We start from the raw sequence: 23,438 nt of genomic DNA on the forward strand, positions 1-23,438 counted from the left end.
TGTGAATTACTTTTTATGCAGCAGTATTTTCTAAAAAGCTAATGGGAAAATGGAATTAAATTTACTAGTTTATCTTGGTGCAAAAAAAATTGAACTCTGTCCATTGCGACTCACGCAGTTTGAATCATGGTAAAGACAGAGATGACGCACAACTAGACACAAGAAAGAAACAGAGACAAGACAAAGATTATAAATGCAGGAGTGGGAGGGCAGAGGGAGAGGAACCTTGATGAGCTTTTCCCAGCAGTTTTTATTTTCTTGGTCAGAGTATCAACTTTCACTACTGATACAGCAATAACCTAAGGTCATATCTCTGTTCCCACTGCTAAGGAGCCACTGAGAACTCCGGGCAATCATTTTGTAAAAGAGGGAGGAAGAGAACAGGATTCCTTGCTGAGCAGAGAAGCTCCTTGAGCTTTTCATCTTCGAAGGAAATCTACATCTGAGGTCTCTGGCCTTTGGCCGGCAGCTCCTTTACTCGCAGAACACCCTAGCAGAGTTTGTTCCCAGACCGCTCTGTTCCAAATTATCTCACTCCTTCTCGGGCTGTTGATGTCTACCCTGAACAGTGACTGGCATTTGTCCATAGTTTTTTCATAATATGTGTGCCCCATGTGCTATGAGAAAAAAAGAACGAACACCAAAAATGTCCTACGTTTAATTCCATTTTCCATTAATTATTTGAAGTACCCTAACATGGATCTAACAGGATATCACATTGTACCTGATAAATATATATAATCATTATGTGTCAATTAAAATTTTTGAAAGGTAAATATATATATCACTCAATTTAGGCCCTATACAGTGTCCTTAGCTGCTCACACTCTAGTGCCCAGGCTGTAACACAGTAGGTGTCCCCTGCTCCATGTTTGAGTGCATTCTGAGCAATGAGTCTTCCGCTCTTCTGACTCAGACAGTCTCACTTCAGACAGAACAGGCGTTGGCCACAAAACTCCTTGCTTCACCTCAGCAGGCCAAAAATCTGCATAACATGTGGCATCGTCTCCAACTTTGCTTTCATTTCTCCAACATGCTGCTTTGAAAGTGGTTTTGTAAATTTCAGGAAAGTGCCAGAACTCAGGGTGGGCACTTAGGCCTAGTGGTTCAGTAAAGATGCCAACATCCTATATCAGATTACACAAGTTCAACTTCTGGTTCCTGCTCTGACTCATTTGTTGCCACTGTAGACTCAGGGAGGCAGCAGGGATGACTCAAGTAATTGAATCCCCGCCACACAGTTGAGAGAGCTGGACTGAATTCTGTGCTGTGGCTTTGGCCTGCCCCTGTGGCCATACAAGGAGTGAAGCAGCAGATGGGAGTGCTCGTTCTCTCCAATGAATACTTAAGTAAATAATAATTAAAAACAAAAAAGAGCCAGAACTAGTTGGCTAGTGTACACTACATGGTATTACATAACAAATTCATACCAAGAGGAACACTGACATAATAACATCTCACAACCAATAAATAAGAACTGTTCCATTGAAATAAAATTCAATAGAAACATTTGTTTGGTTTTTTCCTTCCTTTTTTATTATTATTGTCATTTTATGATACAGTTCCATATGCTCTGGGATTTCCCTTGCCCCCTCCCAAATCCAACTCCCTAAACTGAGTTCCCCTATATTATAACTATGGTATAATTCTTCATAAAAAGTCCATCGTTGTGGACAAGGAGAAAGGCAGAGAGTCCAGCATCTTATTGTCAAGATATAGTTAACAGTTTCATTGGGAGTCCTTCTTTGATCTGGAAGCAGAGATGCAACCTGTATTATATCCTCACATCTGGATATGATAGTCTCCATTACACAGTCACTATACATTCCCTTAAATTAAAAGCCACAAAACAAAATTAACAAGAAGAAAAAAAGAAATTAAAAATTCCATGAAGTTAACTAATATGCTACTGAATGACTAATGTGTCCCTGAAAAAGAAAATCAAGGACCTTCTTGAAGAAAATAATCTTACTGTATGATCTATGAGTCAGTGAAGAGTTTAATGAGAAAGAACGTATTTTGAAGAAATGAAATGAAAAACAAAGCCACTGATCTTTGTTGGTGAGATATGTCTTCAGTATGCAACAAATAGATGGATTTTTTAATCCAGTCTGCAAATCTATAACTTGTAATTGATGAGCTTAAGCCATTTACATTCAGGGTTAATATGTACAGGTGGTAATTTGATCCTGTCATTTTAGCAATGTGTTGTTCATTGATTTAGCCTTCTGTTGTTATTTTACTGGGATATTCTTCACACTTGCCTTTGTTTTTGGTGGGTGCTATTCCTTTTCTCTGTCAAGAGAAGATCTTTAAATACCATGTGTAGGGCAGGTTTGGAGGAGGCATATTCTTTTAACTTTTCTTTACTATGGAAGAATTTTATTTCATTTTCAAAGACAAATGAAAGCTTTTTTGGATACCATTATTCTGGGATGACAAATCTTTGCTTTTAGAATTTGGAATATATCATTCTATTGTCTTATGGCCTGTAAAGTTTCTTGTGAGAGATCAACTGTGAGCTTAATTGGCATTCCTTTATATGTTATTTAAGGATCGTTCCCTTATGTTTCATTGAAGAGAGCTTGATGATCACGTGTCTTAGTGAAGATCATTTTTGGTCAAGCCTGTTGGGAGTTCTGTGCCCCTCCTGGATCTTGTTTCCCAATTCTTTATCTACATTAGGGAAATTTTCCCTGATTATTTCATTAAATACATTTTTAAACCCAGTTTCTCTTTCTGTATCTTCAGAGACTCCCATGACTCTTATATTTGGCCTACTGATTGCGTCTTTCAATTCCTAAATACTTTATTGAGCTTGACCCAGCTCTGCTTCCATCTTTTTGTTTGTTTGCTTCCCCCTGCTGACAGGAAATACCTTCCAATTTGAGATTTTTTCTTCTGCCTCCTTCATTCTATTTTGGAGACTCTCCACTGAACTTTTAATATTCCTCACTGTATTCTTCATTTCTGATATATCAGCTTTCATTTGATTCATTTCCTGTGTGACATATTCCTTCAGTTCCCTGAACTCCTATATTACGTGTTTATTGTTGTTGATAAGAAGTTTATACAAGTGTTCTGAATTCTGTATCACCCATTTTCTCAGTTTTGGCAAAGGCTTTTGCTCATTTGCAGGGGAGTCTTCAGTAATATTCATTGTGTCTTTGTCTCTTCTTTTGCTCTTGGTCATTGTACTTCTGGTTAGCAGAGTCTTCTTTTCAGAGCGGGTTTTGAAGCTTTGACACTCATAGGTCTACAGTTTGATTTTACTTATTGCAGTTGGTACACTGTTGTTTAGTCACTTGTGCTACTCCTTACAGTGAATTCCAGGTCTGGGTTCTTATGTTAGACTTCCACCATGGTCTCTGTTGCCCCAGTGCCTGGCTCACCACTCTCCACCTCCTGTGATACCATGTTGAGGCTGTGCTCTGGTCTGTGCAACCTTTCTCCCCATTTCGGTTTGAGCAGTTTCCAGGATTAGGGAGACACCAGGTATCCTATATACCTAGGTTGTTGGTGGTGTTTATCTTTCCAGAAACTGTTGACCATTAGGTCTGAGGGCCACGTGGACCTCTTTTGACCAGTATGATTCCATAGTTTTTATTGTTTTCTATGTGGGACTACTGCAATGCACTGAGCTCAGTGAGTTTTCTCCCAGCTCAGCGCATGTGAAGCTCACTGTTATTCCTGCAGTGTTAAAGCCTTTTCTACAATGTACAAAATGGCACCTGATGTGTCACTACTAGAGTTCTTGATCTGTTGACTGTCAGGTCTGAGGACCACCTGGACCTATCTTGGGTGGAGCTTGTAGGATACCACATTGTTATAGTTCATTGAGCCAGAAATGGGTTCACTCCCAGATTAATGCATTAACAATCCTGTCCCATAACCTTTGCCTCCCTACCCAAAATGGCTACCAATTCAGCTTTAGGGGGTAAACTGGGCTGTGAAATCCACCCTGTTCCTGTACCACCAGTCTGAGACCTACCCCTCTGCCTCTCTTCCTGGTCAAATGAAACAGACTAGCAGGATGGGCAGTTCCTGGGTTCACCTCTGGATCTAATGTTAAATGTCCCTTCCGACCTTGTTGCTGCTGGAGTTCACTCACTGAACAATGCTGGGATATTGGTCATTGAAACATCTCATCGTTGTGTCTGCTGCTTTCCTGTATCTGTCAGTCTCCAGTTGACTCTCTGCTGTCATTCTGTCCTCTCTTATTTCCTGGAATATGCGCTCTCTGCTTCACAATGGCTACTGTTTCTCCATCTGTTTAAACACATCCTTACCATACTCTGCCATCTTGATTCTCCCCAATAAATATATTTATAACTTTATATTATAAAATGCTTTAACATTTATGAAAGAATAAAAAAAATGCAATGAATTTAATGAGAGATTCTCTGAATGCTAACATTTTTACCATACTTGCTTCAAGCTTTCTCTAGGCATTTACACTATTTAATTAATTAATTAATTTTGTGTGTAAACTGCTTGTGAGTGTAAACTATAGGCAAAATATCCTTTGCTCCTAAACACTTCAGTGAGTGGCTCTGTAATTGGGCTCCATCTCTGATGGCATGTGCTGCTTCTCAGGTTCATTGACAGTGGACAGGACACCCCACCCTTCTTACTTCCTCTCACACCATTCGGGTTAGTTGGAGGTGCTAAAAGTGTAGCCTGCCTTTCCTGCTTTCCACATAATTCACAACTGACAGTGTGGAAATTACTCCAGATGTTCTGCGCAGCTGGTCCCTCCTGCCTCATGTTGTGCTACCTTAGGTTAGTTAACTGTAAGACAACTTTGGGTGCTGGTAACTTCCTTTCTGCCTAAAACCTTATTTGTACTGCATGGTTTGAAATCTAATTGGAGAATGAGCGCTTTAAAACCTCTGACTTTCGCCGTTAGGCACAGGGGTTCCTGGAGTGTAATGGGAGCTGCTGTCACCAAGCTTGGGAAATAGACTGCTCCTGACATGCTACACTTGGGTTCAATGTGATCTCTCTCATACTCTGCAACAGTTCCTAAATCCAAGGATAGTTCTCCTATCATAGCCACAGTACAATAAACAAACCAGGAAGTTAACAAAGATGCAATATCTATGTTAATGTATAGGCCTTGTTCCGGTTGCATCATTTTTTCCCTCCGAAAATTGTACACTGTTTCCCTTCTATTGGTATAAATTTCCAGTGGTCTTTCTCGGGCAGAACTACCTTTATTTTGATGGCATTTGTTTTGATTTTGATGTTATAACATCCCTTCCTTGATGAGATAATCATATTCTGAGCTGTCAGTATTTTGTAAGGCTTCCTACACACAAGATTTCATCTTTATTGGAAATCACGAATGTAATTTACATAACTCTCTACTGATGGACAGTTAAATTGTTTCCAGACTGTCAAAAATCAAATGCTTTTTTTCAATGCACAATCCTATTTGTTAACCTTTTCCCTAACATACCATTAGTTCCACGAATATTTCCAAAGAATTATATGGGGGTCAAAATAAGACACATACCCCAAGACACTCTAAGAGTTAAGTCAGAATAAACACTGCTGTGAGAACAGTCCTCCCTGACTTTACAGCTAAGGCAAATACACGGTTCCAGTTGAGCACTTACTAGAGTTGAAAAATGGTCTACAGATGTGGAAAAGATACAATTTCACCTTTCATGGTTCTCCAGGAATGAGCTTTTACATTGGAGAATAATCAATGTTCTCTTTCAATATCAGGTGGACATTTCTGATTCCTGTGGGCTCTGAGTTGTACTGACAATTCCTCTGCATCCCCTCCAAATGGGCTGCTGGAAGGATATTTTCCTCTGCAGCTATCAGGTTGAACATCCTAAAAAGCAAACAAACACCAATGCAGGAAAATCAGAGTGTGCTTTAGGTGGACTCCAAAGGTCCAACACCAGAGGTCATTGTGGTCAGCAAGTGATGTTACTTTTGCCTCTTATTCAGTTTCTGTGAAATATCATAGTGCTCAACAACAAAACAAATTGTAAAAATTTTGATTTTGGCTTAGTGAGAAGTTCCTTAGAAGGATCTTGGCTGAAGAAGTGGATGGCTCCAAGTCATTTTCCAGGGCAGAGCATTTCACATCACACAGCTAGATACATTCCATCCTGCGACCTGGAGCTGGGTCATGATTCCATAGCCTGAGAAAATCTTATACTTCCTCACCTGCCACTGTGCAGGGCAACCCTAGGATTTTAAAGCTGAATGAAGCTTTGTGTCAAACTGTCCATTTTGAAGGTAAGGGAAACAAGCTTGAAGAGAGGAATCACTTCTCCTGTGTCTTAAGCTGAGTCAAGGCTACCATCTCATTAAGGGTATAGTCTCCTGGAAAAGCACTAAATGGTCCCCAGGGATGTCAGGATATTAGAACTTCCATTTCTGTGATTTTTGAATTAGCTATAGAGTCACAAGGAGCTGCAAAAGCAAAATGGAAGAAGGTCCCATTGTACCTTTTACCTACTTTTTCCCAGTGGATACAGCTTCATAATTACAGTTCAATATCAAAACAAGGAAATTGATATGAGTGCTAGCCATAGAATTTGCTCTGTTTTCCCCAGTTTTTGTATGCGCCAAAAAGTTTTGAGTGCCTGTGTGTGTGTGTGTGTGTGTGTGTGTGTGTGTGGCTCTAGGCGTTTTTCACATGTGTAGATTCAGACAATTATCAAGAATCATCAAAACTTCTATTTATAATTTAAATCCATAAAAGCAAGAAAACACTACCTATGTTTACTAAGTCTGTGTGCTCTGCTGCCCATATATAGTGTGCATGCATACGTTTGACGATTGCATATCCTATTATATACTCAAGACACCTTGAAGGGAGAACAGCATTTGGACATTGTGGTAATTTACATTTTTTCTTCTAGACCATGCCAGGATTATGACATTTTTCAGTTTTCATGAGCCCTGTCAAGTGGATCTATGAGTGATATTACCTAGATTCTACTAAACTCATTTTTCCAAGGGCATTTAGTGAGTTAAAATGATTTCTGTCTTAAAAGATTTCTGCAAACAGTGGGTTGAAGACAGTACCCAGATGGCAAGCACAGTCAAATAGCACGGAGATGACAGAGCTGCCCCACTTGCATTTTTGGTAAGAGCTCTCTATGGACCACATGAAGAAAATCAGGAACCAACAGGCAGTCAATCCAACAACAACAACAAAAACTGAAATTACCCAGGTGATATCTTGAAGATGAATTGAGATGAACATGTTCACAATAAATATAGGCTGTATGAGGTGACAGAGTCAATGATAAGGTGAGTTTAGCAACATTAGAGATGCATTCGTGTTTAAAATCATGTGACAGTCACATACCAGTAAGGAAACACTTTGCTTTACAGTATGGCAGCAAACTTAAGTGCAACCCTTTTTCTACTTTATTATCTGTGAGACCTAGGGTATGATATAAACCTCCTCCCAGAGCTATCAAAAAAACAAGTAGAGACTCAGCACTAAAGTCCTCCTTGCCTTGCACACTCCAGGATCCTATATGGGTACCGATTCTAATCCCTGGGGGCCCACTTCCCATCCAGCTGCCTTCTTGTGGCCTGGGAAAGCAGTTGAGGACAGCCTAAAGCCTTAGGATCCTGCACCTGCGTGGGAGACCTAGAAGAATTTCTGGGCTCAGAATCACCTCAGCTATGGCCACTGTGGTCTCTTGGGGAGTGAAACATCAGACAGAATATTTTCCTCTCGATCTTTCCTCCTCTCTGTATATCTAATTTTGCAATAAAAATAAATAAATCTTTTTTAAAAAGCAAGTAGGAAAAACTTATGGACTTGTTTTATAAATAATAAAGTTATGTGCAAATGAAACATTTTTCATAATTATTTTAACATGAAATCACAGGGGAAAATTAACTGAGCAGGAATAATGTAATCTGTTAGGCAACTATTTGAAAAAAATATACATATATATATATTTAATTTGGGGTGAAGAAATAATTCTGAATCAGGACAATACATTCAGTGATTGTAGCATGGTGGAGTGTTTCAAGACCTGGATTTCAATGGTAATTCACCACTGCTGTGATCTGGAATGAGATTTTCAATGTCTCCTAGTGTTTGTTTCTTTATTTGCAAAGTTGCTGACACCAATTCCATCCTGTAGAGCCATTATGAAGGACTGAGGGAGGCAACATCTGTACAGAACCTGGCACAGTGTCTGTCATGTTGCATGTTCTCAAACCATGCTAATCCTGTTTTTCTTCCTGCTATCCCTTTAGAAAACTCTGGAAGCATCCACGGTGCAGAAAATATCCATCCTACCCTCCATTCTTTCCTGCTCATCCATTTTTTTCCTCCCAACTATAACAGGATTTTCTTACAAGGTTGATCCAAGTACCCTAATGGTTTTCAGAAAATACATATCATTTAAACAATTATTTGCTTGTAGAAGATTCTTGATGAAGGCCCATGCTATGGTTGGAACAGGATGTGGTTCCCAAACTCATACCAGACTTTAAACCTCAAAGCTCGGAGTTAATGATACTCAAAAGATAGAGAGTTAATTAAATGAAGCTATTTAAATGTGAGTCTAGTGGAGGTCCTAAGGTCATTACGGGTGTGTTCTCAGAAAGCAATTCTCCCAAAAGGGCTGTTTATGAAAGCTGTGTTGGCTCCAACTGCTCTTTCTCCTGGTTTGCCATGTGATCCCTCTTCCCCACACCACACTCTGCCATTGCCACCACCATCAGAGGCCAAAGCAGGGGCTGCTGGACACTAAAGGAGAACCTTCAAAGTTGAGCCATGCAGACTTTTCTCTTTATAGAAGGAGCTTTCTCAGGTATTTCATTGTAGTAGCAAAAAGCTGATAATATCACTTATTGGATAAAAGGTGGTTTGCAACTAATTAGCTCTAACGCAGAACAAATGTAGGGTCTCAGGCCAAGATTTTTGGTACCAGGATTTGAGGCAGTAACTGTTGTGAAAGGATTATTAGAATACTCTCCTACCTGAGCCCTCAGTTAGGAAATATAGACATGTGAAACCTTTTGATTTGTACCTACCATTACAGTTTCAAATCCAAATTCTGAAACTCAGAATTGATTCCCACAACAGAGTATTGAATTCTACGGCAGGTTTTCCTAAAGAGAAATCTTAGATACAGAAGAATAAAGTGACTGACCCGAGATTGCAAAGCAGCGCATCAGACACAGTATCAGTCTCAGCCATTTTCTAAGCACAAACTTCGTACCTGATACAGAAGCACATCATTGTTTTCAGTCCTTGGAAAACCACTGATGCATTCCTATTGCTACTTGTAAAACAGCCCCCAAATTTAGTGACACACAACAATTTTATTATAAGCGTGAGTTTTATGGGTCAGAAATTGAGAAAGATCACAGAAGGGGTAACTTCTCTCTGCTTCATAATGTGTGTCTTCAGCTGGGAGATGTAAGCGCTGGAGATTACATGGTTGTGGTCTGGAATCAGAACTATTTTCATGCACAGTGTGGAAACCACTGCTGTCTGTTCAGACCACAGCACCTATATGTTTCCTCTCTCTATCACCTGGAAATTTTTGCAGTATAGTGGTATTGAAGCAATCATAGTCCTTACCTTGAGGTTCAGCTTTTGAAAGGCAAGCATCACCACCCCCCAAAAAGGAGAAAGTATGGTCATTTACCATGCCCTTTCCACCTTTGAGGTCACATCCTAGTTCCATTTCTGGACTATATTGGTTATAAGTAAATAACAAGTCCATGTTTTTCCAAAGGAAGGATACATAGCCTAGTCTTTAATGGGAAGAGAACTTATGGTGGATGAAGATTGAGGTTTGCATGTATTCCCCCAGAAACCCAAGTGTTGGAAAACCAAGTCAATGGTCTGAAGAGGGGATTGGGTCATGAGGACAGCATCTTCATGCGTAGGTTGCGCAGAAGCAAGCAGTTATGAAAGTGAGCTCTTCTCATACTTGCAGTCTCTTTTCACTCATGCTTCTTTTGCCCTTTGGCCTCCTACTATGTTATGATGAGGCATCGATGCTTCTGTCATATGCGGACACCACACCCTTAAGATTCCCAGCCTCCAGGATCATGGCTAAATAAACATCTTTTCTTTATAAAGTACCCAGCCTGTGGTATTCTATTCTAACAACAGAGAACACACTGAAATAATGGGAGAGGTTATTGTGCCCATCTTTGGAAAATGCAAAGACTGAGGAATGAAAGCCCATGGGGATCAACCACTTTCTCAAAGTCATGTAGCTAATGTGGTATAGTAGCATCTCACCCAAGGGATGTGCTTTCAAAATCAGTGAGTAGAGCCAAGGCTATCATAGCCAAAATTACTTGGGAAATCCTTGAATTTCTTAGTACACGATATATAGGTTTATGTAGACAACAGGTTCTATGTGTCATCTCTCATTCATAGTTATGCTAATCTGCTAATTTCATGAAATAATGATTAGAATCATATTTACCATTAATTTTTCTCACATATTGGAGTGTAAACATTTATTTGTTATTTGAGAGTCAAATACAGAGTGCTCACATCCATTGGCTCAGTCCCTGAATGCTCACAACAGCCCCAAGCAGGTGGCCAAAACCAAGAACAGGGAACGTATTTGGTTGTCTCACATGAGTGGCACTTGAACTGTCACTGCTGCCTCCAGGAACTGTGTTAGCAGGAAGCTGGAGTAAGGAGTCAGAGTTGGATACAAAATTGAGGCACTTCAATATGGGAGACATACATCTTAACCTTTCTTTAAATGTCCATAGATTTTACACATTTTGAAAAGTGGAGCTGGATTTTTTTCCTTGATCTGGTCTAATTCCAAAGATCACCTCTTTGGACACCCAGTTTACTACCTAGAAATCACCTCTGTGAGGCTAGGAGAAATATGAATATATGAAGCAGTGCTGCCATAAGTGGGTAGCTGCTGAACCAGGCCTACGTTTCGGATGTTTTGCAAGTTCTGCTGCTGGGTTCCCTAGACAGACATAAACTTTGTGTTGAAGCTGTTACTCATGAACCTCTGCATAGAATGTTTTTCTATTGACCTCCCTCCCCAGGTTATTACAGCAAAAAGACAGTAGACAAACTGAGACTTGAAAATGAACAAAATGTCAATAAATAATGATAATATCATCTCAGAGAGGTTTGAAGAACACGAGCGAAGACTTTACAGAGTTCAAGTGCAGGATGTGTTTACAGTTCAACAACTTGTACAAAACCAGGGATATTTGCTGGGGACAATTCAGAGTCCCCCAGAGTGCTTCAGGTGATTATGTAGGAAAAGTGATCTGAGAAGTCTTGTATTTTAGTAGTACCACTTTGGAGATAGCATGGGGGAGGGGAACTGTGGGAAGGAGGAAGGCTTGAGGTAAAGAAACTGGTTGTGGTACATAACTGTTACAAGAGAAGGAAATGCGTGCCCCTGGTTAATGTCAGGTTGTCTGAGTTTGGAAATTTAGGGACTGAGCCCATGCTCTTTAAAATAGGTTTGGTCCCAATATCTAGGGAACTAAGTAAGCCTCCAGCGCTAATAGTGCAAATGGCCACGAAAATGATGTGACTCAGCTCGCCTACTCGTAGAGAGTTTGCCGTTCAGGGCTTCAGTGCCTGCAGTTTCCAATTTGAATATTTTCTTTTCAGATATCAGGGACTTAAACTAGGCTTAGTTATAATCCTTGGCATATGTATGGACTTGTTTTATTTGTTTGCTTAATTGATTTAGTGTAATAAACACTCAGGAGCCACCCTTCAATATGAAAATTTTGACAGTAACTTAACCACATCTTCCCACGTGCTTTTCCTCCACTCCACCCTTGTCACTCATCCAAAGTAACCACTATCATGAGTTTCATGTTCAACATTCCTCTGCTTTCATTTCTAAACTGATTTATCCATATATATGCATCCCATTAAAACAGTGTTTTACTAATGTTGCTTCTAACGTTATTAAAATGGCATTATGAGCAAATAGCTTTGATAGCTTTACTTTTTAATCAACAATATATTGTGAAGAGTCATCCATGTTGTTGCTTGTTGCTATGATTAATTTAATTTTTACCACTATGTGAGAATACCCTAGCTTATTCATCAACTTTCCATTGATGGGACTTTCTAAAGTTTGTTCATATGTACAGTAATACTACAAGCATTTTTATCTGCATTTTCTGGTATGCATATACACAAGTTTCTTTTAAGCATAGTCATTGGAATAGATTCACTAGGCCAGAGGGTTCATAAATGCTCAGTTGCATGAATTAATATCAAAAATTTTTAGGTGGTTTTATAAACTTCCAGTTGCACCATCAAAAACAATTTAAATCAGTCAAAACATATGAAGCAGCAGTCTGAGAGCATAAAGAAAGAACAAGCCAGGCAAAAGTGGAGACACTACACTCTTCAGATGAACCAAACCCCCAAGGTAAATCCCAGTAAATTTCATCGTTGCAGTCTTACTAGGCAGAGAGTAGAACTTGGAGACCATGTAAGTCAACAAACCTCACACTGCAAGGGCAGAAGACCTAGAGAGAAGCAAAGGGCATTGAAACACCTAAAATGTGCAACTAAAAGGTTGTGGAACTAAGCTGTTGGCAGTGTAAACTGCTGGGACATTCATGTTGAGTGCAAGTCTTGGCAAACTGGGGACCCTGCTAACTAGCCCAATTGTTCCAAACCAAACCAATCTGAGGACTCCACGCTATGCCTAGGCACCACACTTGAGGAGTCAGGGGAAACTGAAATGGATGGTTTTTTTTACAAAGTTTAGAACCCAGGGGTGCCTAACCAAAGAAATTTTCTATTTTCTTTGACTGAAGATTAAGAGCATCCAGATTTTCATTCATCCCCACAATGTTCATCGTCTCATGAAAAGTGACAAGACAAGCTGAGTAGGATGACCAGATGACTAAAAACATGAGAAAAAAACAGAAAACATCACTTATTGAGAATCAAATGCTGGAGTTAACTCATAGAAAGTTGAAAGTGTGTGGCAGTTATGTTTAACAAAATAGACAGTGGGAAAAAAATGAGAAGTTGGAAATCTTAGAGAAAGCTGAATCTATTTTTAAAAATTATACAAACATTCTAGAATTCACTGGATGGATTTAGCATTAGACTAGAGAGGCAGAAAACAGAATTAACAAAAGTGGAAGATACATCACAGAAATGTCGAACATGAAGATAGAGATAATGAAGAATGAAGTAACAGGAAAAAAATGAACTGAAGAAACAGTTAAAGAAAAGCTTTAACTGCATGAATTTAGGATACCAATAAAAAAAAATAAGCAACATTCAAAGACACACTGGTCAAATGGTCTTAGAACATAATAAAAGATATTAGTCCACAGATTCAAAAAGCTTACCAAATCCCAGGCAGAAAAAAAGCAAAGGAACACATATTCCCACCGTGACAACACACCTACGGGAAACTACAGGAAGCTAGAAAGCATTGGAATGACATTCTTTAAATTGTTGACATTTTTTAAATGCATCCTAGAATCCAAAACATTCTTCAAATCTGAAGATGAACTAGAGATATTTTCACTTCCAACAAAAAGCTGATGGAATGTGTAGCAGGCTGGTTAACATTCCAAGAAACGCTAGAGGAGCTTCTTCAAGCTGAAAAAAAATCGACCCAGATCAAAGCACAAAATGCCTGGGAGAAATGAAAAACACCATATAAATCCCCCTGGATATTGCAATAACATTTGCTACATTTCTGGTTTGATGTATTTTTGTAGGTTTGTTCCTTAGGTGCTTCATGTCTTCCAGTATTCAATAAAGATTGTTTTGTAAATAATGTTTCTTGGGTGGGTGTTATGACACAGTGAGTTAAGCCACATTTTGCAATGCTGACATGACAACATGTATCAGAGTCTGACTTGTCCTGCTTCCCATCCAGCTTCCTGCTAGTGTTCCTGGAAGGCAGCAGATGATGGCTCAATCGTTTGCATTCTGTCATCCAAGTGGGAGACCTAGGTGGAGTTCTGGGCCCATGACTTCTTCCTGGTCCAGAACCGGTTGTTTTAGTCACTTGGAGAGTGAACCACTGTGGAATATCTCTTTCTGTCTCTGCTGTCTCTGTTGCTCTTTCGAATAAATGAGTAAATAAAAAAAATAGTATTTTATATCTGTTTATTGTTGGCATACAAAGGTGCTTACAAATGAATCTTGAATATAGCAACCTTAATGACTGTTACCTGCAATATTATTGATATAATATTTAAGGTTTTTTAAGGGGAAAAAAACCTTACATCATCTGCAAATGGCAATTTCTTTCTTTTCCTCTCCAATCCTACAACTTCTAATTTCTTATCTTACTGTACTGGTAATACTGTTTTACGTATTTATAGATTTCCTAATACTAAAACCATCCTAATACAAATTTAGGATAAGCTAAAGAAAACAGATGATCTTGTTAATGCACTAATGAATTTGATCTATTAAAACATTATTTAAGATTTTCATACCTGTATTAATAAATGTATATTTGTATAATTTTTTTGTACCTCCTCACTAGTTTTTTAAAAAGACAATTATGAGTTGCATAAAAGTAGTTGACTATTTTTATTTCACCTATCTCTTGTATCATGTCTTCATTTTGCTCCTGTCTTCCATGATACGTCATGGAAAATGTCTTACACCCGGGTTTTTGCGTACAACTCTGAGACTTTGCTTTTTTAGTAGCTTGTCATCACATTTGAACATAAGGTTTAATTGTATATAAAACTCTTTAAAAAAAAATCTTTACTAATGTAAAGATAATAGATTTCATGTATTTCATGGATGCTATTCTAATAAGACAATCATACTTGCTTCACATCTTCCTTCCCTTCATCAAGTAACCTTCCCTTTTAAAAACATTTTCCCTTCAATTTTTGCAATAACATTTTATTGCATTTTATATATACAATTTTAAGAATGTAAAATGCTTCCCACCTTTCCTTCCTTTACTCCCACACTGTCTCCTCAATCTTTTGTTTTTCTTTCTTTATTTTTTTTAAAGATTTATTTATCTTTATTGCAAAGTCAGATATACAGAGAGGAGTAGAGACAGAAAGATTTTCCGTCTGATGATTCACTCCCCAAGTGGCCCCAATGGTTGGTGCTGCGCCGATCTGAAGCCAGGATCCAGGAACCTCCTTCAGGTCTCCCACGTGGATGCAGAGTCCCAATGCTTTGGGTGGTCCTCTACTGCTTTCCCAGGCCATAAGCAGGGAGCTGGATGGGAAGTGGAGCTGCTGGAATTAGAACTGGTGCCCATATGGGATGCCGGCGCGTTTAAGGTAAGGACCTTAACTATTACACTATTGGGCAGGGCTCTTTTGTTTTTCTTTTAAGTTTTGCAATGGTATGCTTTCAATCTTCTTTCTAACACAAGGTTAATCCTCTACCAAATAAAAACTCAACAAGCAGTAAGTAGGAAAAAATCACTGTTCACGCAAAAGTATAGAAAAGGCCTAGAACAGTAATCTCATCCTGATAATAATCTCTTCATCTATGAATCAGCAAGATTGACAGCATTTCAAAACTATTGCAATCACCTGGTAGAACCCTTGGAGTGTGTGCCACATTGGGACCTGGGGTTGATATCAGGCAGCTGTTCCCCATCCCGGGGTACTGGGCTGAATGGGAAACTGGGTATGGCTTCTCCCCTTATCTCTCTCACTACCCTCAGAAACAGGACGAAGAAAGAGACAGTTCAGAGACAAAGCTCACATCCACTTTTCCTTAACCCTAGATCCTTCCCAGCCTGATCAACTATGTAGACATCATCTAAAATTTTTAAACATTAATTAATTAATTAATTAAATGCAATTTTGCTCAGGCCACATTTTGTATTCTGTGTATTAATTACCACAAATGAGGGAAAAGCTTGGCACTAGCATTCTTGGGACTGGCTATTTTGCTAAGCATATGGTCTCTAGTTGCATCCATTTTGTTGCAAAAGACTGATTTCCATTCTTTTTTTTGGCTGAATAGTATTCCATCATGTATATACCATGATTTCTCTACCCTGCCATCAGTTGATGGCCATCTGGGTTAATTACATGTCTTAGCTATGTGACTTGAGCTGCTATAAACATGGTGGAACAGATACCTCTTTCCCATGATGATTTCATTTCCTTTGAGTAAGTTCTCAGGAGTGGGATGGCTGGGTCACAAGATTTGTGAAGACACTCCATACTGTCCTCCATAATGATCGTGCTAGTTAACATTCCCATCAATACCATATTAGGGTCCCTATTCCTTTACATCCTTGCTAGCATTGTTTTTTTTTTTTTTTGATTTTTTAAAAAATGATAGCCATTCTATCTGGGCTGAGGTGAAATTTCCTGTGGTATTATTTACATTTCCCTGTCAGTGACCCTGAGCATATTTTCATGTGTCCAGTGGCCATTTGTATTTCATCCTTTGAAAATACCTGTTCATATTTTTAATCCAGTCCTTGCTTGTTTTTTATTTTTCTTAAGTTTCTTAAGCTTCTTATATATCCTTATATTAATCCTTCATCAGACAAATAATTTGAAAACACTTCTCCTATTCTTTTGGTCATACCTTTGTCAAGTATTTTTCTTTTGCTGTGAAGAAGCTTCTTAGTTTGATATAATTCCACTTGTCTATTTTTGTTTTTATTGTTTGTGCTGCAGGGGTCTTATCCATTAAGTCTTTATATATGCTAATATCTTTCAGTGTTTCTGCTATGTCTTCTCCCAGTGATTTGTTAGTTTGCTTTTAGATTTAGATCCATGATCCACTGTAAGTTGATTTGTATATGGCGATAAGGTAAAAATTTTGTTTCACACTTCTGCAAGCAGAAATCCAATTTTCTCAATACCATTTGTTGAGGAGATTGTCCATTCTCCTGGGAGTGATTTTAGCTCATTTGTCAAGAATAGACGATTGTAGATTTGTGGGTTAATTTTTAGAGTTTCTAGTCTGTTCCATCAGTCAACAGGTCTATTCATGTGCTGGTCCCAATTGTTTTGATTGCAGCTGCCCTGCAATGTGCCTCGAAGTCAAGTATTGTGATGCCTCCAGTGTTATTTTTATTGTTTAGAGTTGCCTTAGCTATTCAGGGTCCCTTGTGTTTCCTTATGAATTTAGGGTCTTTTTTTCCATATTCTAGAAGAATTATCTTTTATATTTTGGTAGAGATTGCATTGAATCTGTGGATGACTTTGAAGTCTATGGATAGTTAAGTGACAACAAATCTTTCAATCCATTGACATGCAAGATTTTTCTGTTTTCTTCGTGTCTTTCTGCCATTCCTTTTTCTGTAACTTTCATTTCAGAAAACTTTCACATCCTTGCTAAAATTTGTCCCAAGGTATTTAAATTTTTTGAAGTTTTTGTAAGTAGGACTGATACTATAAATTCTTTCTCAACCGTGACATTGTTTGAGTATACAAAAGCTATTGATTTTCCTGTGTTGAATTTATATCCTGTGACTTTGCCAAACTCTGTTAATGAGATCCAATAATCTTTTTAGTGGAGTCATTTTGTTTCCCTATATTTAGGTTCATATCATCTGCAGGCAGGGAGAATTTGAAGTTTTCCTTTCCTGTCTGCATTCCTTTGATTTCTTTTTCTTGTCTGATAATTCTGACTAAAACCTCCAGACTATGTTTTCTTTTTGCTTTTAAAGATTTATTTATCTTTTATTGGGAAAGCAGATATACAAAGAGAAGCAGAGACAGAGAGAAGGAGAGACAGAGAGGAACATCTTCCATCTGCTGGTTCACTTTCCAAGTGGCTGTAAAGGCAGAGCTGAGCTAATCCAAAGCCAGGAGCTAAAAGTCATCTAGATTTCCCATATGGCTACAGGGTCCCAAGGCTTTGGACCATCCTCTACTGCTTTCCAGGACCACAAGCAGAGACTGAGGAGAAAGAGGAACAGCCGGAACACCAACAAGTGCCCATATGGGATCCCAGTGGTTGCAAGGTGAGGATTTAGCCACTAGGCCACTGCACTGGTCCCAAAGCTTCCAGACTATGTTGAATATTGAGGGTGAGTGAGGACCCTGTCTCATTCTATATCTTAGTAAAAAATGTTTCCAGCTTTCCCTCATTCAATATGATGAATGAAAATTTAGCTGGATATGAAATTCGGTTCTTTCAAAATTTTGACACCACCTCTCCATTGTCTTCTCGCATCCTTGCTTAATGCTGAACAATCTGACATCATCTTATTCCTTTGTGGTTATCTTGCTCTACTTCTGCTCTCTGGAAACCTTTACAACTTTCCTTGCTCTTCTCTAGTATTACATTTCAGCAGGAGTTGTATCTAAGGCTATGCTTTTTCTTGATAGCATTTCTTTTGCTCTCCACAGTTTCTCTCAAACCGAGATGTTATATTTCTTTAATTAATTCTGGGAGGATTATCTCCATTTTTCCTTCACAACTATCTTCATTTCAATTTCTAATTTTTAAAAATCTTTTTGGGGTTGATTTTGGCTTTTATATCTTGACTTCTACACTTTCTGTTTTAAGATACTTTTCTGTGAAGGTGAATTCCTCCAGGTGATCTTCCAGTTCATTAATTTCTTCCATTGTGCTAGGAATCATCATTATCTGAATTGTAAAATCTTTTACACTTAACATTTCTACTCGATTCTTTCTATGGCTTCCTGTTTTCATTTTATATTGTTATTTTTTTTTTTTCGATGTTTAGTCTTGATCTATCCCTTCTGCAACCTCTGGTGGAAACTGGTTCAGTCTGTTTTTCTTCTTTGGACATATTTATGATTCTCTTCGACCTGAGCTTCCTTTCCACAAAGGAGAAGAGCAGTTCTGTCCAGCCATGACAAAGACACAAGAACTGAGGGCCAGGCCTTCATTTGGGTTTGTTCTGATGAGTTTAAGGTGGGAAGTGGGGTGGACAATGAACCTGGACTGGAGAGTCTCAGGCAACAAAAATATATACCTAATTCCTGCTCATCTCAACAAACAACTCCACTTGTTTGTTTTCATTTCTCTGGGGAAATGAGCAAATAGAAGAGAATAATAATCCACCAACTCCGAGGACTTAGATGGAGGTGATGTGACTGCCTGAGGCCTGTCAGTCACCATGTTTTCCTCATTCTACCTGGGCACAGGGGCTCAAGAGTTGTACACCCCAGTCCTGTCTGAAAGGTTGGGCGTTAACATGGGGAATGAGGACCTAAGAAGCAACAGTTCCTTTCTAGTTCTTTCCAGGCTGTCAATGCAGCCTGGATGCTTCTGTTTCAGTTCAGGCTGGTTCCAGACACGCTTGAAAGTCAAAAACAGCCCCTGTCTCTGTGGTGGGAGGGGAGGTTTTCATAGCTGTCTGCATACTATCATTTTTCCTTTCTATTGGTGACACACTGCCCTTCTCTGTCTTCTTTTACAACATAGGTGACACAGGTGAGTAGGCGTACTGAATCAACTGTGTTCCTGGACTAGATTAGAGGACAGTGTGGAGTGAGTGCAAAGAACATCGATGAGAAATCAGGGTTGGCTTCTGTTCTCAGTCTGTCACCGATTTGCTGGGTGTCCTAAGACAGACAACACCCACTTCTCTTCCCTGAGCCCCACTTATCCTTCTCTGAAAAGTCAAGTTAATAATACCAGTGACTTCCCTGGGCTGATGCAAGATTGAGATTAAGAACATGGATATGAGCTGACTATGTAAACTGTCACATGAGGTGACGTTATCGATCATCTAGAGGCAGGGGAAAAAGTCTTGGGCTAGGTGAAAATTCTCTTTGCCAACTTCCAAATTTTACTAAATGTTGGCCCTGCTAAAAAAGCCTGATGCAACTGAACATTATCTTAATATAGAGAATGACGAATCTGTATTTGTTGCCAGAGTTGTCACATTCTTCCAAGAGTGCAGGCTTTTATGGGCCCCTGGAAGCTCTACCAGGGTCTATTTCTGAGGATGGGAACATTGTGCCTTGCTGGCAAGGCTTGTGAAACCAAGGCCACTTGTGGTCCTTGAAGAATCTGGGGGTAAGGTATCAGATCAGTGCTGCTGTGTTCACTGATCTGGATGCATGAGTTCTGCTAAACGTGGTACCTTGTGCTTCCTTGTCTAGTGGGGGTCTTTTTGAAACCAACTTGGGGGAATGAGAAGAGGATGGAACAGGTCCAAGTCAGAAACAAGTAGCAGAGGTGGAAACGAATAAGAATTATGTGTTCTCTGGGAATTTATACAAGAACAAGGCTAATGAGACTTTGTTTTCAATTACTTAAAATGTAGTTTGTCATTGAAAAGATGATGTAATGGCTTTAAAACAGAAAACAAGCCAGAATCCCACACCATATCCAACTATTTGTATTTTTACACATTCTTATCTATTTCTTGTCTTTTCATCATGCATGCATAATGCATATTTCATTTTATGGCCTGATTTTTTTCACTTAACGTTATATAATACACATTTCCTTTTTAAAATTTGCATTTTAATGACTATATAATACAATTTTTACATTTGTTTTGTAATTAAGAAAGTCCTTCTCCTACTTTGGGTCCTTGAACTGTCTTCAAAAATTTTTTGGGCTTGTTTCCATGCTTTTTTGATATTATAGTGTCAAGGACATCTTTGCACATTTGGTTTTCTGTTGCTGCTGAATTATTGCCTTTATGTGAACCTAGAAATCTAGTGAATGAGATAACCAAAACATTTTCATGATTTTCGTGTGCAGTTTTCACACACACACACACACACACACACACACACACACACAAAGTGTTAATTTGAAATGTCACTAGCCAATTCAACCACAAGTCTTTCAAGCATTCATTGTTTGCTTACAGCATTTTCTACTTTTCTGTACACATATTTCAAATTTATATTCATTTGTATTTTTCTGTTTAATCAAAAATTTAGTGCTTTCCATGTGTTTTTCCTGGATTGTATTAAAATTAAAAAAAAATAACCTGCCATAAATTTGCAGAATTTTTTAAAACCCCTAAGGCAATGCCCCCAAAAATGCATTCTACAGAACTCAAACTTCCAAGTTAATCAAATATATGTGCTCTGTAGCCAAAACAAGAAATGTTGAATTAATTTCTTTCATTTAGCTTCTTAAGTGAATTTCATGTATAACATAAACCCTGCCAGGAACGCTTCAAGGGGTGCTGAAAATAAGACACGGATAATTCCCCCAAAAGCTAACATTCCAGTTGAGCTATCAGCATATGATTCAACAGCAGTCAAGTTTCTTGATGTTGTTAGGAAAGGACAGAACAAGAGCTGTGGGAATTTAGAAAATGGATAGATTGTTTCTAGCTTCAGTGATGAAAATGGAAGGAGTCAGTGGACTTGGAATCTAAGCTAAATGAATAAGGTCTGATGTAGAGCTGTTTCAAGGTATCAGGGTAAGTGTGTTGGTGAGAACTGTCTGCCCATTTTACATGAAGGAGCTCTTGAGATATTTAACTGAATCTTCTAGATGAAAGCCACTCTTCTCCAGGTGGGGAAGTAGACTCAGACGGCAATGTTGGGTCTAAGGTCATCAGTGTGACTAAAAATCCACTTGTAGGAAATAAAAACTGATCATTTCAATCAAGCATTAAAATAATACTGTGCATTTTGGAAGCCCTACAACTTACAGTGAAGCTCGGTCCTTCCCAATACCTTTCAGGGCAAAAATAAAACAAAGCAAAACTGATCAACCTCGGAGTTTCTTTGCTATTCTGGTGTAAACAGACAAGAAAACTTCGCTCTAGGCAAATGGCCCTGAACAGTGGCTGCTCTGGGTCTAGTTTGAGGGTCCAGAAGCCTAAGATGATTATTTCTGATATTCTTAGAACCCACTGGCAAACACAGCCTTGGAAGTTCTGCAGCCAAATATGAAGAACCAAAATAGTTTCCACATGCATCCAGCATAATCAATAATCAATAAATTAGGCGTGGAGATACGTAAAGTAAAAGTAAAGAAAAATGACTCTTTTCTCAATCAATCCTTTCTTCATCAGTTTCTTACTGTGGATAGAGAAATCTAGCACTACAATCAAAAATGGACAAACAAATAAATAATAACTAACAATAATAAAAGCCTGGAGTGTTGATCATCTATATAATCAGACATGTTTGTTTGTGAGTTGAAGAACAAACTTCTACAGGCACACTGTACCCATCCCCCCAGAGTTGTCTGAACAATATAGGAGATGTAGATGAGACTACTAGAACTTCATGTTTAGAGTTTGTCTTCACAGGGCTTTTAATCTCCCCTTCTTCCCAATAAAAGACATCCTTCTGTAATTTCCCTGACAAGTCACTAGTCCCCATTAATAACTCAAGCTTTAAAATCATGCATTTGAGCTTGGAACTAAATCTTAGCCTTGCAACTGCTGGCATCCTATATGGGCACCTGCACTCACGTGGGACCCTGCAACCATGTGTATACAAGCCTGTATCCACGTGGGAGACCCCGTGGAAGCCCCTGGATGCTGGTTTTGGATCAGCTCAGCTTTGTTGTTTGTGACCACTTGGGGAGTAAACCGGCAGATGTAAGATCTTTCTCTTTGTGTCTCCTTTTCCCTGTAACTCTGCCTTTCCAATAAAAATAAATAAACCTGAGAAGAAAAGAAAAGAAAAGAGAAGAAAAAAGAAAAGAAAAGAAAAGAAATGGAAAGGAAAGGAAAAACATGTGTTTATGGGAAATTTGTCAGTGGAACATGTGATGGCAGTTGCTGATAAAAATAATATTTGCATTTATCTGAGGATCCCATCTTAGTGAGTTCAAAACAAGGAATCAAATAATGCTTGCATCTCAAGCAGAAAGAAAAGTGGCAAGAGATTTCTTAGGATGCTCGTTTCAAAAAGAGATGGTTCAGTCTATGTATTTCTTTATCTATATAGACCTTGCCCTATTTCAGAAATTGTTGCACCAGATAAGATCCATTAGTCATCTAGGGACTCACCAGTATATAAGTTGAAAGGCTAGACAACAATCTAAAAAATTATACAATTAGATGCAGTGGTTCTATGGACAAATTCCTGTAAACCTTTTGTGTGTCACCATACTTTTCATTATATTAACAATCATAGCACCTGACTTAGAGAGAACAGGAAATAAAGGTACAGCATGAACTAATGTATGTCATCCTGTGAAACCCAAGGACAAATCTTGCAGAGACCGCTGAAAAGAGAGCTAGCTAAGATGGTACAGTAGAAAGTAGATGCCCCACTGCTAACAGGCTTGATGTCACAGTAATCAAAGCAAACTTAGCCCTGGCTCCTGTCCTATCAAAGGGACACTCCCCTCAGTGGTCCATCTTTGGAAAACTCCCTTTGCCTGGACTTGTTCCTAGAAGGCAAGGACCTTGAGTTTGCTCTTTTGCAGACAATGTCCAGTGCCCAGAAGCAGTCAACAATGCTGTGTTGACTGCTCTCCTCAAAGGTGCAGCACAGGGCAATAGCAGACCACAACTGCTGGCTTCATTTGCTCAGTTGGTAGAGGTGTGCACTCATGTGCACCCCTCTGC

This window comes from Ochotona curzoniae, unplaced genomic scaffold, assembly GCF_017591425.1.
Source record: "Ochotona curzoniae isolate NIBS_2020 unplaced genomic scaffold, NIBS_Ocur_1.0 scaffold_2587, whole genome shotgun sequence".
Classification (NCBI taxonomy): Eukaryota; Metazoa; Chordata; class Mammalia; order Lagomorpha; family Ochotonidae; genus Ochotona; species Ochotona curzoniae.